General features: G+C 38.1%; 1 long non-coding RNA gene across 1 annotated transcript in view; it reads right to left on the bottom strand.

The window, feature by feature from the left end:
• Positions 1–629: 629 nt before the first annotated feature.
• LOC129923398 (uncharacterized) overlaps positions 630–16080 on the bottom strand; it is a 39621-nt gene continuing 24170 nt past the window's right edge. The window contains exon 3 of the long non-coding RNA XR_008775357.1: positions 630–937. This is a non-coding gene — a long non-coding RNA (uncharacterized LOC129923398). The remainder of the gene's footprint in view (positions 938–16080) is intronic.

Below are 16080 nucleotides of genomic sequence, written 5' to 3'. Positions count from 1 at the left end.
TTCATATTGAACTGTCTAAGGCGTTAAGCTAATACCTGTCTATTATGTTACAAGCACTTCCGTCATCTAGATCTCAGAAATCAATACCGTGAGATCTTTTTCACTTCTGTAATGGACGTCGACTCTTGAATAGACTATTACGCTATCCAGACAGTGTTAATACATTATAGACATTCTCGTACATAACTGTTACCTAGTTGACCATTGACAATAAGTTTTAAGTGCTTGAATTAATTATACTTTTAAAAGCATTGTCTTTTATGATTATAGGCCGTCCTCTATATTTACTTTAATATGTCTAACTTGAACATTACCTAATAAAAAGTTGTAATCATATATTAGACATAAGTCACAGTAATAATACTAATGGTAATGTCCCTCATCTTGAATATTAAGAATGTGTGCAGTGTTTCACGTGACTACGCAATCCCAATAGCGACCTGAATATTTGTCCGCATCTTCCGGGGCAGCAAGGAAACTACTCCCAGACACCCCCTGCTCCACGGAGGATATTAAAGTATAGCGCGCTGAGCATGAAAGATGCACCATCTAAAAGGATTTTTTTTTTAAAGTGGTAGACAAAATTGAACGTCTGGAAAGAAAAAAACAACAACTCTTTTTGTTTACTTAGTAATCTTTGTATTGAAACTCCACCGTCCTAGTTCACACCCATATTTCTTGTTCATTTTCCTAATTGCTATGTTCACTTCTTATTTCTCGTCCATATTCACCCATGAACTGGACCACACACAAATAACAATATCTGTATAGAACTAGGGTTACGGAACACAAGGGCATGGCTGCAAGACATAATGTTCACATTTTTATTTTTCTTGTGGTTATCCGAAGTGAATGTCTGTACTGTATATTTATCTTGTCGTTTTCTTGCAATAGACTTGAACCACTTCACACTACAGACATCTTGGATGTATGGCTCCTGAAATGGAAAAACAGATTCAAACACTTTTATGTCTTTTTTTTTAATTCAACATTCGTATGAAATAGAAATGGGTGGCAATTAAAAAAAAAATTTCAAAGATCTACTTAAAAATTAGATTTGTTAATAAAGATCTGCTCAAACCTACATAGATCTAAATAGATTCATACTTTTATATATAAAACTACACATGCCTGCTTATATATATATACGCTACATTCCAGTAAATAAATTCCTACAAAAATAATTTGTAAAGTCAAGTTTCTGTCGTAGTTATGTGTTTATTCGCAAAGATTTACATTGGGCTTTTTTTTTTTTACAACTCACTCTGTATCTTTCATGTATATTTAGATTTTCGCAATCCAATTTCTCAACCACGTCTACTCATCAAATTTTGCATACAAGCTTATGCTCCTTGACAACACATAAATCAATAATAAAAATGAAATAATTAATTATTTAATCAATAATTCGTAATTAATTAATTTTGTTTTAATACTATATTACATTAATTTCAATACCTGAGACATATATAAATTAGTGTTTGTAAAAAAATTGACTAAAAAGGCCTAAATAATATAAAAACAACAACACTGCTGCAAGAGAAGTGTAAACAAACAGAAAGCTTATTGACATATTGCTTTCTCGAAGATTCGAGTTTCTAGACAGAATAGTCAATTTTTCAAGAAAGTGAGTTAGACATGAAAAATATGTACTTTTGTTTCCGCTACGAGAACTTTCAATTAGTAAATCTATATTTACAAGAGAAGAGTTTGTTTCAGGATCTTCTGTATACATTGAATATTGGCATCGGACTTATCTTCTAAAGTACTATTTAAAAAAATACGTTCACCGCCCAATTTTAATGTAACAAGCACAAAATGACGACAGGTGACAAGAGGAAGTCCACCCAAAGTAGCTTAGCGTGGGGCCGAAAAGAGGACAGGTCAAACAGAGGTGTCGCACTTCTCAACCATCAAAAGTAAATATCTAAAAACAAATAAAAAATTTCCCCCCAAATCGGAGAACGTTCTTCCCTGGTAACTTCGTCCCAAACGTTTTTCAAGGAGCGGGGGGATTACTTTTTACTCCATCTGTGACAAGACACAAAAGATTAGGAAGGTCAACTGCTCTCGTGTATGTTTACATTGCCAGTTTGAGAACACAGGAAGCCGTACCAATAGACTTACTCCCCAAACAGACCGACTCTACCAAACAGACCAACATTGGGTTATCACACGGTAGACCAATGAATAGTCCCGATGTATTTGTTTGCACGTGGCCTGCTTTCTAAAAGAATTTCTAGGTTTCTATGCTCGGGTTAGGGGAAGGTAGGGAAAAGAGGGGGGGGGGGTAGTCATATTGAAGAAACATTTCAAAAGGCCAATACACTAATTGGTACTTAAGGGGTTAAAATGTGAAATTTACACATTTTTAATTTTATTGTAATGTTCTATTAGAGGTAATTTAGAATGGGTTGATGGTAGGCTTCAAAGTGTAATTATTTGATACATCCAATTGAGAGAAGGACAGACTGATAGCAAAGAAAGTTTAAATATATAGGACTACGTAATAGATAGATAGATAGATAGATAGATAGATAGATAGATAGATAGATAAATAGATAGATAGATAGATAGATACAGACACAAGTTTCTCAGATTTAAACCCATGTGTTGGTTTTTTTTTTTTTTTTTGGGGGGGGGGGGAGGTATCTGTACGACAATTCTATTGACTCATGCTCCGGTTGATACCGGTCACACATGAAATTGTTGTGTAGAGTTGTGCATTGCACTTGGAACCCTAAGGTAAGCAAAAGCGAACAAGAGCTCCCTCTCACCGGCCTGAATGAACTGTGTACACCTCCTATACACTGTTCTGTCTGACGGGGGATCAGACTTGGGGTTAAATTCGTGTTTAAATTGACTTCCAGTGACTCAGACACTCCGGACTCGCAGACTAGAGAAATGACCCCCCGCCATATTCCTTTACTCTACCAGGTTAACCGTGCGGGAAACGCCATTTATGCAACGTCCCCTCGAGGGACTACGCCTGGATTTCGGCAATGGCTGTGGGAGCTCTTTTACAACCCCGCACATTGCAATGAGGATGCTCTCACACCATCTTAGGCACCCTCCACGGGAGTCTTGTCTTGCTACCCTTTTGGACTAGTTGTCCCCTCTCACTACCGTTTCCACCCGGGCGCCACAGCGAGGCAGAGTAGCTAGCCCGAGATACCGGACACATGGCTTGGGGATAGTAATGAAGTCTGTCTGTTGGGCTGCTCACATTGCATAATTGTTGACCTGTGGGCTTCACGCCCTTAGCACCAATGCAATGCTAAGTCTCGAAGTCACGATTTTTATTGTCGTTTGTTTGTTTGTTTATTCGTTTGTCAGTGTATGTGTTTGTATTAGTGAACATTTTTTTCTACTTATAAATTCAGGTTTATTTGTATGTATTTTTTTAAAATTATTTCTCGTTTATTTAGAGGCGAATTTAAAGACTTATCATGCGCTTTATGTTTTCAAGGGAGGTTACAGTTACAATAATATCGTACACTTACCAAACATCAAATTTGAGTTGCGCTTAGTTGAATTCCATTTTTCTTCTCAGAGACTTGTGGAGAAGGAGAGAACTATGAAAGTTTGTACTAGACCATAGACTATAGACCATAGATTATAGACCATAGATTATAGACCATAGATTATAGATTATAGACCATAGATTATAGACCTTAGATTATAGACCTTAGATTAAAGACCATAGATTATAGACCAAAGCTTATAGACCATAGATTATAGATTATAGACCATAGCTTATAGACCATAGACCGTAGCTTATAGACCATAGATTATAGACCATAGATTATAGATTATAGACCATAGATTATAGATTATAGACCATAGCTTATAGACCATAGACCGTAGCTTATAGACCATAGATTATAGAACATAGATTATAGACCGTAGATTATAGATCCATCTGGCCCAAGCAATGAGGGAAAGATAGTCAAGTATTAAGGTAAATACAAGAGACTTGAACAAGCATACACACACTTGTATTTAAAGGCGAGGGACAGAGGGACAAGTCATTGAAATGACAATGAACAAGACACAAACCTACAAAGCAGATATACAATGGGCGCTCCTTGCTTAGAGTAGTAAATAATACTACTAACAAGGAACTGGATCGTGACTGGAACATAATACTAATGTTTTCGATTCCGAAGATTAAGATTGAGTGCAGTCTTTCAAATGCCTACGCAAACACATTTTCGACCAGCTTATATTTGTCCACTACTGGAACAATACATAGAAAGAAAACAAAGTGCACTCTTAAACCCTATCAATAGTCAATAATCAACGAAGTAGAAAGTTTTTGCAGATAGAAATTCAAAGAAAATGTTTTAAAAGAAGGAAAGACAGGGTACGACAAAAGTAAATGAAACAAGATAACAGTGGTTAACATGGGAGTGGCCAGGATCTTTTTTCGGAGGGGGGGGGATTTTTCTCTCCCCCCCCCCCACGGCAAATATATATGTGTGTGTTTGTGTGTATGTTGTCGGTTTCTCTGTCTGCCTCTTCTTCTTTTTCCTGATCTGAAGAAAGTTTATTTGGAATTCTCAACGCCAAATTTACAATAACAAATCAATAGAACATATTATCCTTAAAGTTGATGAAATATAAAGACCAGGTTATTTTTGTTTACATTAACCCCAACACTGTTCGTACACGCCCTCAAAGGAAACATTAAACACATCGTAAAACTGGTTAAATGCGATATGAAAGACTACATTGCGACATTCATGCATTCAACCAGAGAAAAGATAAGCTCAAATTGTCCCCAAAAAGGACTTAATCTGTTTCACTGTTACCTCAGGCGTGACCATATAAGAAGGTCACATTCCAGCAAGGGGAGGGAACACACACTTAACTCTCACTGCTTTGTACGTATCAATAGATTGCAGATTGGAAAAAAAATGTAGGTCGGAATGACTATGTTTCATACAGGGCTTCTCTTTTTCAAGAGCTTCTCTTTGCGGAGAAAATATGCCTGCCGAAAATAAACTCACTTTTTACGAATTCAGAGTGAAGCACCAAGTAGATAGACTTGTCCTATAGGTATTTGTGTTTAAACTATTTGTAGAAGAGTATAAACTATCATACTGTGTAAGCCGGAAGAGATTAAAAATAGAAACCAATAATAACTCACTTTATTAAGTGCTGTTAACAAACTTAACGTCGACTCAAGGCGTTATGAGAACAGAATAGACACTAGATGGAGAATGGAAAACAAAAACAAAACCAAAAAAAAACAAAAACAATTACTTTTTCAGTTAGTAGGTAAAAAAAACTTTTCAGTAAGTAGGTGTAAATGTTGTATTTGAATGTAGTATAGCTGTGACTGTCTTTTGTTTTTGAGTGCTTCATGTAGAAATGTCAATGTCTTGATGTTACCATGAGATTGTGTTGATCAGACAATGTGTTTCTGATATTACAAATTAGTGTAGATTTTTATTTTAAACAATTACTGAATACTTAAATAAGATCATCATGCCAGAGATTCAAATACATACATTAATTCAAACAATGAAAATCCTTGAATAATAAATACAAAGCTTTGATTCTGGAACTAGGAATCAATTGAATCAAATACACACTGTACAATAAACTTAAACCAGTTAACTCTCTTCGTTCAAGCTCATAACTACAACTAAAACTAGCCATGGTTCTGGTTCTATAACTCAAACTGCAACTTACTTGTTTCTTTATCCTTCCAAAACTTTTTAGCGATTAACCTCTGCAATTGCGAACAAGCCACGACTTTCACGCAGCTAAATCTTCGCTGCTCCTTTTATGGTCATTGAATTAATTATTTTCCAAGAAAGCATGATTGCTGCAAGAGCTTGTCGACACTCAACCTTGACGTTGCTATGGAGATGGTTGCAGAGAACTAAAAATATACTAAGCTTCATTATGCTACGTGACAGTGGCATTTAGTTGGTCAGAGAACAATGGGAAGTTCAGAACCTTGCATGACTAGATGGACCTAGGAGCACGAGTAAGACGTAATTAATACTAATTATCATTATTTTTTTTTTAAGTTACGTCTGTATTTAATAAGATAAGATAAGATATAAATATGTATTGCCGATATCATTGCATTTCCCAGTCATTTGAGTTGTTTGTGTCTTTTTTAAATGACCGGTCATTTCATCCCAATTAAATATTTTTTTCTTAGTCATTGTGTAATTGTGTTGTTAAGGCTTTGCATTTAAGCCCTCATTTCATCTAATATATAAATTTGTTTATTTGAAATGGTTTTTGATATTTTTGAAACGTTATTATAGTGTTCCCCTTCGTGTGTTTATAGTGTTCCCTTTCGTGTGTTTATAGTGTTCTCCCTCCTGTGTTTATAGTGTTCTCCCTCCTGTGTTTATAGTGTTCTCCCTCCAATGTTTATAGTGTTCTCCCTCCAGTGTTTATAGTGTTCTCCCTCCTGTGTTTATAGTGTTCCCCCTCCTGTGTTTATAGTGTTCTCACTCCAGTGTTTATAGTGTTCTCCCTCCTGTGTTTATAGTGTTCCCCCTCCTGTGTTTATAGTGTTCTCCCTCCTGTGTTTATAGTGTTCCCCCTCGTGTGTTTATAGTGTTCCCCCTCCTGTGTTTATAGTGTTCTCCCTCCTGTGTTTATAGTGTTCCCCTCCAGTGTTTATAGTGTTCCCCCTCGTGTGTTTATAGTGTTCCCCCTCGTGTGTTTATAGTGTTCCCTTTCGTGTGTTTATAGTGTTCTCCCTCCTGTGTTTATAGTGTTCTCCCTCCTGTCTTTATAGTGTTCTCCCTCCTGTGTTTATAGTGTTCTCCCTCCTGTGTTTATAGTGTTCTCCCTCCAGTGTTTATAGTGTTCTCCCTCCTGTGTTTATAGTGTTCCCCTCCAGTGTTTATAGTGTTCTCCCTCCTGTGTTTATAGTGTTCTCCCTCCTGTGTTTATAGTGTTCCCTTTCGTGTGTTTATAGTGTTCTCCCTCCTGTGTTTATAGTGTTCTCCCTCCTGTCTTTATAGTGTTCTCCCTCCTGTGTTTATAGTGTTCTCCCTCCTGTGTTTATAGTGTTCTCCCTCCAGTGTTTATAGTGTTCTCCCTCCAGTGTTTATAGTGTTCCCCCTCCTGTGTTTATAGTGTTCTCCCTCCAGTGTTTATAGTGTTCTCCCGCCTGTGTTTATAGTGTTCTCCCTCCTGTGTTTATAGTGTTCCCCTTCGTGTGTTTATAGTGTTCCCCCTCGTGTGTTTATAGTGTTCCCCCTCGTGTGTTTATAGTGTTCTCCCGCCTGTGTTTATAGTGTTCTCCCTCCTGTGTTTATAGTGTTCTCCCTCCAGTGTTTATAGTGTTCTCCCGCCTGTGATTATAGTGTTCTCCCTCCTGTGTTTATAGTGTTCTCCCTCCTGTGTTTATAGTGTTCACCCTCCTGTGTTTATAGTGTTCTCCCTCCTGTGTTTATAGTGTTCTCCCTCCTGTGTTTATAGTGTTCCCCCTCGTGTGTTTATAGTGTTCCCCCTCCTGTGTTTATAGTGTTCTCCCTCCTGTGTTTATAGTGTTCCCCTCCAGTGTTTATAGTGTTCCCCCTCGTGTGTTTATAGTGTTCCCCCTCGTGTGTTTATAGTGTTCCCCCTCCAGTGTTTATAGTGTTCTCCCGCCTGTGTTTATAGTGTTCTCCCTCCTGTGTTTATAGTGTTCTCCCGCCTGTGTTTATAGTGTTCTCCCTCCAGTGTTTATAGTGTTCCCCCTCCAGTGTTTATAGTGTTCTCCCTCCTGTGTTTATATTGTTCTCCCGCCTGTGTTTATAGTGTTCTCCCTCCTGTGTTTATAGTGTTCTCCCTCCTGTGTTTATAGTGTTCTCCCTCCAGTGTTTATAGTGTTCCCCCTCTTGTGTTTATAGTGTTCTCCCGCCTGTGTTTATAGTGTTCTCCCTCCTGTGTTTATAGTGTTCCCCCTCCAGTGTTTATAGTGTTCTCCCTCCAGTGTTTATAGTGTTCCCCCTCGTGTGTTTATAGTGTTCTCCCGCCTGTGTTTATAGTGTTCTCCCTCCTGTGTTTATAGTGTTCTCCCTCCAGTGTTTATAGTGTTCAACCTCCTGTGTTTATAGTGTTCTACCTCCTGTGTTTATAGTGTTCTCCCTCTAGTGTTTATAGTGTTCTCCCTCCTGTGTTTATAGTGTTCTCCCTCCTGTGTTTATAGTGTTCTCCCTCCTGTGTTTATAGTGTTCTCCCTCCTGTGTTTATAGTGTTCTCCCTCCAGTGTTTATAGTGTTCCCCCTCGTGTGTTTATAGTGTTCTCCCGCTTGTGTTTATAGTGTTCTCCCTCCTGTGTTTATAGTGTTCCCCCTCCTCTCTTCATACTTGTAGATAAATGAAAGAACATATGTCAATAAGTAGATATATTGTGATGCGGGGTTTGTATTTAGTTATAGTGTTTCTATTTGATGTACGAATGTCAATATTATCCTGCGCATATTGCATGATGTAATGATCAAAGGTGTGGTTGAAGTAATGAAAATCTTTTGAGAGACGAGAAAGATTAGAATACATATGATCACGCCTCTGATAACTTATCTCCTGAAGGCCATCTTTCACTTTTTTTGTCATTCATTCTTTCTTGAGTATGAGCGTGTCAGTTCAAACCCTGATATCATGTTTTATTTAGTCTAACGAACGCTGACTTCAAGAAATAAGCAACACTGGCCAAGAAATTACAAACAGTGTACAGCAATACGAAATCAATGGATCGTTTTCTGTACCTACTATCAACAATTCAACACCATAACTTATTGATTTTAGTTAAAAATCAACAACAATTTTTACACTAGCTTTATATTTATAGATGCTACATTTTTATATTTTAAATGACATTCTATTCTAGTCTTAGTTAATGTGTCACTTTTGTTTGTCACGTCAATGAAAATAAATATATGAAGTATTGATTATTTGATGCATTAGAGGATGAAATGACCAGAGGATGAAATGACCGGGGATGAAGTGACCAAAGATGAAATGATCGAGGATGAAATGACCGGGAACTGGTTTTAAATATATCCTATACTCTTAACCGAGCAATTCTTGTGTTCATGTATATATATTCCGGCTCGGACACTGTCCAATTGGTGTTTACTTCGGACGGTAGAGGGGAAATTACGGACGTGCTGAGAGGTCTGTACATGGGTGCAGTACGCTCTCACTTGGACTACAGTCTTCCTGTTCAGGTCTGGGCCTCACAAACGACTCTAGCAAGCCTAGACGCTGTTCAGAACCGCGCCATACGACTAGACTGTGGAACCTTCAGGACAACGCCAATAGCCGCTGGCGAGATTATGGCAAACGTACCACCGTTAAAATTTCACAGAGAGCGAGCCGTCATACTAGCTCACGAGAGATATATGCGGCGTGGGCTGGTCAGAGAGGCGAATCTGCCGGTGGAGCGGGCTGCTCCTTCCACGTCCGGCTATTTCTTCCCGATGGAGACTCTCGGCATGCCGAGGATACGGAAGTGCCTACTTGACCCAGTGGTAACAAAGCAGAGTCATCCCACACGGTTACTTCAACAGCCAGAGAGGCTATCGTATCGTATCCAGCCAGAGTGACCGCCATCTACACAGACGGCTCTGTGCAGACGCTCGAGGGCACTGTGAAAGTTGGGTATGGAGCGGTAGTTTGACTCTCTGGCACCCCCGAAAGAGACGAACTCATGTGACCCTGCCAGGGGAAAAGCAGCATCGAGGCTGAATTGGAGGCAATGTTTCAGGCACTGGATTGGGTGGAAGACAAAGTACGTAGCGGGGCTGCGCCAGCCAAAAACGTAGTCTTGTTCACGGATTCGATGTCCGCAGTAGAGGCCTTAGAAGAAGGTGTTAGAAGGGTATGGGACGTCTTAACGGTCGGAGGGCGTCTCCTACGATTCGGAGTGAGCATTACTTTACAATGGGTGCCCGTCCATTGTGGAGTGGTAAGCCACGACTTGGCTGACCACCTCGCAAAAACCGCGGTCCAGACGGCACTCGTGCATGATGAACCGTGCACATACCAAAATGTACGATGCATTGGCCGACAAACGTTTGTTGGCGCTTTGGTACGATGGCTGGGATTCTTCGGACAAGGGACGTGAGCTCCACAGGGCAATGAGTAGACCAGAAAAAAGAGATGCGTGTTGGCAACTTAATCGTGCGGAACATGGGGTCCTAGCCTAGTTCCGGGTCGGCCACTGTCCAATTGGTGTTTATTTCGGACGGTGAAGTGAAAATTACGACACACGGTGTCGCCACTGCATGGAGGACGATGAAACAATAGAACACATTCTCTATGAATGCAGAGTTCTGCACGAAGGATGATTGGGACAAGGATTTGATAGAGAGATAACTGGTACATGTCCGACACAAAGGTTGTCCTTGTATGGGGACAAGGCGACCTTAAGACTCACTGCTCGCTTCCTCTCACGTGCTCTAATGGAGTAATTCCCAGCATGTTTCGTTACTAATGGGGTTTATGATTCGGTTAATCACATGACCACATCCCTCTTGACGCTCCTGAGCTCTATTCACTCTAGACGTTTCTACAAACTTAGCCAGACATCGCAGTTGACCGTCTTGGCTCGTCACGGTTGATTGCTCCTCTAGCGCGGGCTTGGAGGCGATTTGCGTCGGCTGTCTACATACACCACTACCCCTATCTGTGTCACCACCAGGTTTATTACAATAATTAAATATCAGCTTCGTTAGAAGCAGCCAAAGAAAGTAAATTTTTTATTACAATTCAAGAAATGAAACAAAACCAAGAAAACATAAGTATAAAGATAACACAAAAACATGTTTCTGGTATACACCCTCACAATGAAGACCTCTAGGTTTCAAATAAAGGCTAGGATTTAGCTTAAGCTAAGTTTCTTGAATTCCAAAAAAGGCAACACATCAAGCATTTAAAAATCACTCGTATTCCCCGTCCTCTCCGTCTGAGTTAACATACAAATGTGTGTGTGTGTCTCTCTCTCTCTCTCTCTGATCCAATCAGATAATCTTATGCGATTGGATCATAGCGCTTAGGGAAAAAAAAAAAAGCAACCAGGCCTATGATTAGCACGTTTGAAGGTCTGTCCTCTCATGCGCCACTGTTTGTAAACACCTGTTTCAAGTTCAACTCAATCAGCTCAGTCTACCTATCTGATGTTCATATAACGTATTGCTATGGTTACCTCCCCCAAGCAATACATCAAACAAGAGAACGATGAGAGACAGTGTATATCCTGTTTGTTAAAGCTACAGAAACGTTCTCATAAAATATCTCTATTGAAGAGTTTCACACATCGCGGTACCAACTATAAATAGCATGGTGTGGCCGGTATACAAACTCAAAGAAGTTTTGATGACCTACGTTTTGAAAAAGTCAAGTGTAGAGAGTATGAGCACTTTGTTAGGACTGCAGAATGACATTCCTCAGCTCCCCACTTTGTCAATTTAATTTAGTTGGCAACTTTAATGTCCCATTGAGAGTCCGTGACATTGTTTAGTTTATCGAGAACATATCAAATCTTATAACAATTATGATGATAAATACTGAACTTAATGTAATAAAAAAAATATCAATAAATATTTGCTTGCTTCTCGGCGGTGTTGCCAATATAAAACACAAGACAGGAGCCTGATGTATGGTTATTTCATTAGTAGTTCAATAGTAGTTCAATAGTTGATGTAATTGTGATATACATAAGTTCATATGTTCATCCGACCTTTATTTCTTGTTCAGACTGCATTTATTCAAAGTGGAAATCGTGTGTCCCCCCCCCCGGAATGCAGATTACGCTGGAAGGCGCAGCTAAGTTTTCTTTTGGATTTCAACTCTATCTTTTCTAGGGTGAAATGAATGAATGTCGCAATGACGTTTTTCGAACCCCTTTTAAACTACGTTTGAGGCGTATTTAAGGTTTCGGTTGAGGGCGCACTGGGTGGAGTTAATATTATAACCCATTCCTTTATATCATTCCAAAAGCTTTTAAACTAAGATGCTATGAAATATTAATCTTACTAGTAGAGCCTATCAACTTGTCATTTACTATGAGATAGTGTTAACTGTTTTATTTCTATAGAGACAGTATGAGACTGAAGCATAAATTGTTTTAATTCTATCCTAATGTTGACCACTTCACGCTGTTTTATATGTCTTGACTTCATAGTTTTGTGTATGTGCTTTTTAAAAACATTTTTAGCGGCACCCGAAAGGGGAAAAAAAAGCTATTAGTTTTGTGTCTGTCCGTCTGTCCCTTTTAGATCTCAGAAACTAGAAGAGAAAATGAAAATCGGACATCATGATATTTTAGATCATTCAAAGTTCTGATGCAACGGCTATTTTTTTCTTTTTACTTTTCCGAAAATCTAATTTTTAAAATTATCTATGCAAGCAGATTTTTTCAAATACACCACTTTTAAATGAAAAACTTCAGGGGAGGTAAGTCTTTGAAAAAGCCACAGACTTCTTAATTAATAAAATGGAGCTTCATTCATAGATTCGCGCATCGCCGCATTGGTAAAAAAAAACTTAGCATCTAAGTCTAAGGTCACAATGAAAAAAGTATCAATGGATAATTATAAAATAGATTAGCCATTTATTAACTAACTCATGAAATAGAATACTGATTCAAATATTGTTTTTAAATATAATTTTAATACGAACTTTGTTTTAGTTTAAAGTTACAAAAAACAAACTACTTTTATAGCGCGTGGTTTTGACATATCTTCATTATACACTTGACAACAGTCTAAATTAGATACAACAGAGGCCAGGTGTAGATCTAGCTTTAGATTTGAACGTATTGAACAAAATTTACATCTATAAATTATTAAGGAAATAGTTTATCTTCTTACAGTTTAGGGCTGCAGATTTATTTATTATGTAAACAGCAGTATCACATTAAGAAGTGAATGTGATGCGAACAGCATAGTGCATTATTTATTATCCAGTACTAGGCCTACTAGAATTTACTAGATCTACATCTAATCCTGAACATATTAATTTCCTAACTCTAGTAATTTTAAGATTTAAAGTCATACGAATTCTATTCTAGATCTAGATTATATATCTAGATTCCAGGTCTAGTCTAGATTCTAGTCTACATTCTAGATATAGCCTGTATTCTAGATTTAGTTCTAGATCTTAATCTACACCTAGTCTAGATTCGAGATCTAGACCAAATCAAGACTCGAGATCTAGACCTAGTCTAGATACTAGGTCTAGACCTAGATATCTACACAACATCTAGAACTAGTCTACAAATTAAGTTGGTAATAGTGCACTATGCTGTTCACATGGGAAACCGGTTATTTGTGCGGGCTATTTTTTTTAATTTCCTAGCCCGTCTACTCCAATATATTAATCGACATTGTTGGGGAAAGGTACGTAGGCCTATCTAGTAGCAGTAGCGTCAATAGGGGGGTGCGAGGGGTTCGGTAGCACAGTGTGAAACGATTTTGGGGATGACAACCAAGTTTTAAAAATTATATCTTGGCAAAAGCAGACACATAGGAAAAGATAATTATATTAAAATCTCTAGATATATGCCCAAACATGCCTCGACACGTCTAGATTGTAGTGTAAGTTTAAATGTCAAAGCACAACGTTATAAAGTATAAGAAAAGAAACATGTTCATATGATGTTCAGTCTGTTTCTTATTTTAATAAATATCATTATAAAATTTGCAATAACATAAACAGTGTCATTTTATAATAGAATCGACACTCATTTTACATTTGAGTAAAACTCAATAATAGTAGGTAATCAGCTCACTGTATTTGTTCAACAAAAAGAACTAATTAGCACTAGTGTTTATTAGTAGTAGGTAATCAGTTCACTGTATTTGTTCAACAAAAACAACTCACTAGCAATAGTGTTTATTGGAACATATTTGAAGAAAGTTGATGGGAAGGGATGACACCTTGAGCTAACGCACCAGGTGCCACAGACACTGTCTGGGAGGTTTCCATTCTGTTTCTAGGTGATCAGTTGGATCTCTACTTAACTTTTTAGGTGATCAGTTGGATCTCTACTTAACTTTTTAGGTGATCAGTTGGATCTCTACTCTACTTTCTAGGTGATCAGTTGGATCTCTACTTAACTTTTTAGGTGATCAGTTGGATCTCTACTCTACTTTCTAGGTTATCAGTTGGATCTCTACTCTACTTTCTAGGTGATCAGTTGGATCTCTACTTAACTTTCTAGGTAATCAGTTGGATCTCTACTCTACTTATTTAGGTGATCAGTTGGATCTCTACTCTACTTTCTAGGTGATCAGTTGGATCTCTACTTAACTTTTTAGGTGATCAGTTGGATCTCTACTCTACTTTCTAGGTGATCAGTTGGATCTCTACTCTACTTTCTAGGTGATCAGTTGGATCTCTACTTAACTTTTTAGGTGATCAGTTGGATCTCTACTCTACTTATTTAGGTGATCAGTTGGATCTCTACTCTACTTTCTAGGTCATCAGTTGGATCTCTACTTAACTTTTTAGGTGATCAGTTGGATCTCTACTCTACTTTCTAGGTGATCAGTTGGATCTCTACTCTACTTTCTAGGTGATCAGTTGGATCTCTACTTAACTTTTTAGGTGATCAGTTGGATCTCTACTCTACTTATTTAGGTGATCAGTTGGATCTCTACTTAACTTTTTAGGTGATCAGTTGGATCTCTACCTAACTTTTTAGGTGATCAGTTGGATCTCTACTCTACTTTCTAGGTGATCAGTTGGATCTCTACTCTACTTTCTAGGTGATCAGTTGGATCTCTACTTAACTTTTTAGGTGATCAGTTGGATCTCTACTCTACTTATTTAGGTGATCAATTGGATCTCTACTCTACTTATTTAGGTGATCAGTTGGATCTCTACTCTACTTTCTAGGTGATCAGTTGGATCTCTACTCTACTTTCTAGGTGATCAGTTGGATCTCTACTTAACTTTCTAGGTGATCAGTTGGATCTCTACTTAACTTTTTAGGTGATCAGTTGGATCTCTACTCTACTTTCTAGGTGATCAGTTGGATCTCTACTTAACTTTTTAGGTGATCAGTTGGATCTCTACTTAACTTTTTAGGTGATCAGTTGGATCTCTACTCTACTTTCTAGGTGATCAGTTGGATCTCTACTCTACTTTCTAGGTGATCAGTTGGATCTCTACTCTACTTTCTAGGTGATCAGTTGAATCTCTACTCTACTTTCTAGGTGATCAGTTGGATCTCTACTCTACTTAACTTTTTAGGTGATCAGTTGGATCTCTACTCTACTTTCTAGGTGATCAGTTGGATCTCTACTCTACTTAACTTTTTAGGTGATCAGTTGGATCTCTACTCTACTTAACTTTTTAGGTGATCAGTTGGATCTCTACTCTACTTAACTTTTTAGGTGATCAGTTGGATCTCTACTCTACGTTCTAGGTGATCAGTTGGATCTCTACTCTACTTTCTAGGTAATCAGTTGGATCTCTACTCTACTTAACTTTTTAGGTGATCAGTTGGATCTCTACTCTACTTTCTAGGTGATCAGTTGGATCTCTACTCTACTTAACTTTTTAGGTGATCAGTTGGATCTCTACTCTACTTAACTTTTTAGGTGATCAGTTGGATCTCTACTCTACTTAACTTTTTAGGTGATCAGTTGGATCTCTACTCGACGTTCTAGGTGATCAGTTGGATCTCTACTCTACTTTCTAGGTGATCAGTTGGATCTCTACTCTACTTAACTTTTTAGGTGATCAGTTGGATCTCTACTCTACTTTCTAGGTGATCAGTTGGATCTCTACTCTACTTAACTTTTTAGGTGATCAGTTGGATCTCTACTTAACTTTTTAGGTGATCAGTTGGATCTCTACTCTACTTTCTAGGTGATCAGTTGGATCTCTACTAAACTTTTTAGGTAATCAGTTGGATCTCTACTCTACTTTCTAGGTGATCAGTTGGATCTCTACTCTACTTTCTAGGTGATCAGTTGGATCTCTACTTAACTTTTTAGGTGATCAGTTGGATCTCTACTCTACTTATTTAGGTGATCAGTTGGATCTCTACTTAACTTTTTAGGTGATCAGTTGGATCTCTACTTAACTTTTTAGGTGATCAGT

The sequence above is a fragment of the Biomphalaria glabrata genome, chromosome 16 (assembly GCF_947242115.1).
Source record: "Biomphalaria glabrata chromosome 16, xgBioGlab47.1, whole genome shotgun sequence".
Taxonomy (NCBI): Eukaryota; Metazoa; Mollusca; class Gastropoda; family Planorbidae; genus Biomphalaria; species Biomphalaria glabrata.
Note: the sequence above shows the minus strand (reverse complement) of the source record. Positions and strands in the feature narration are given on the sequence as shown.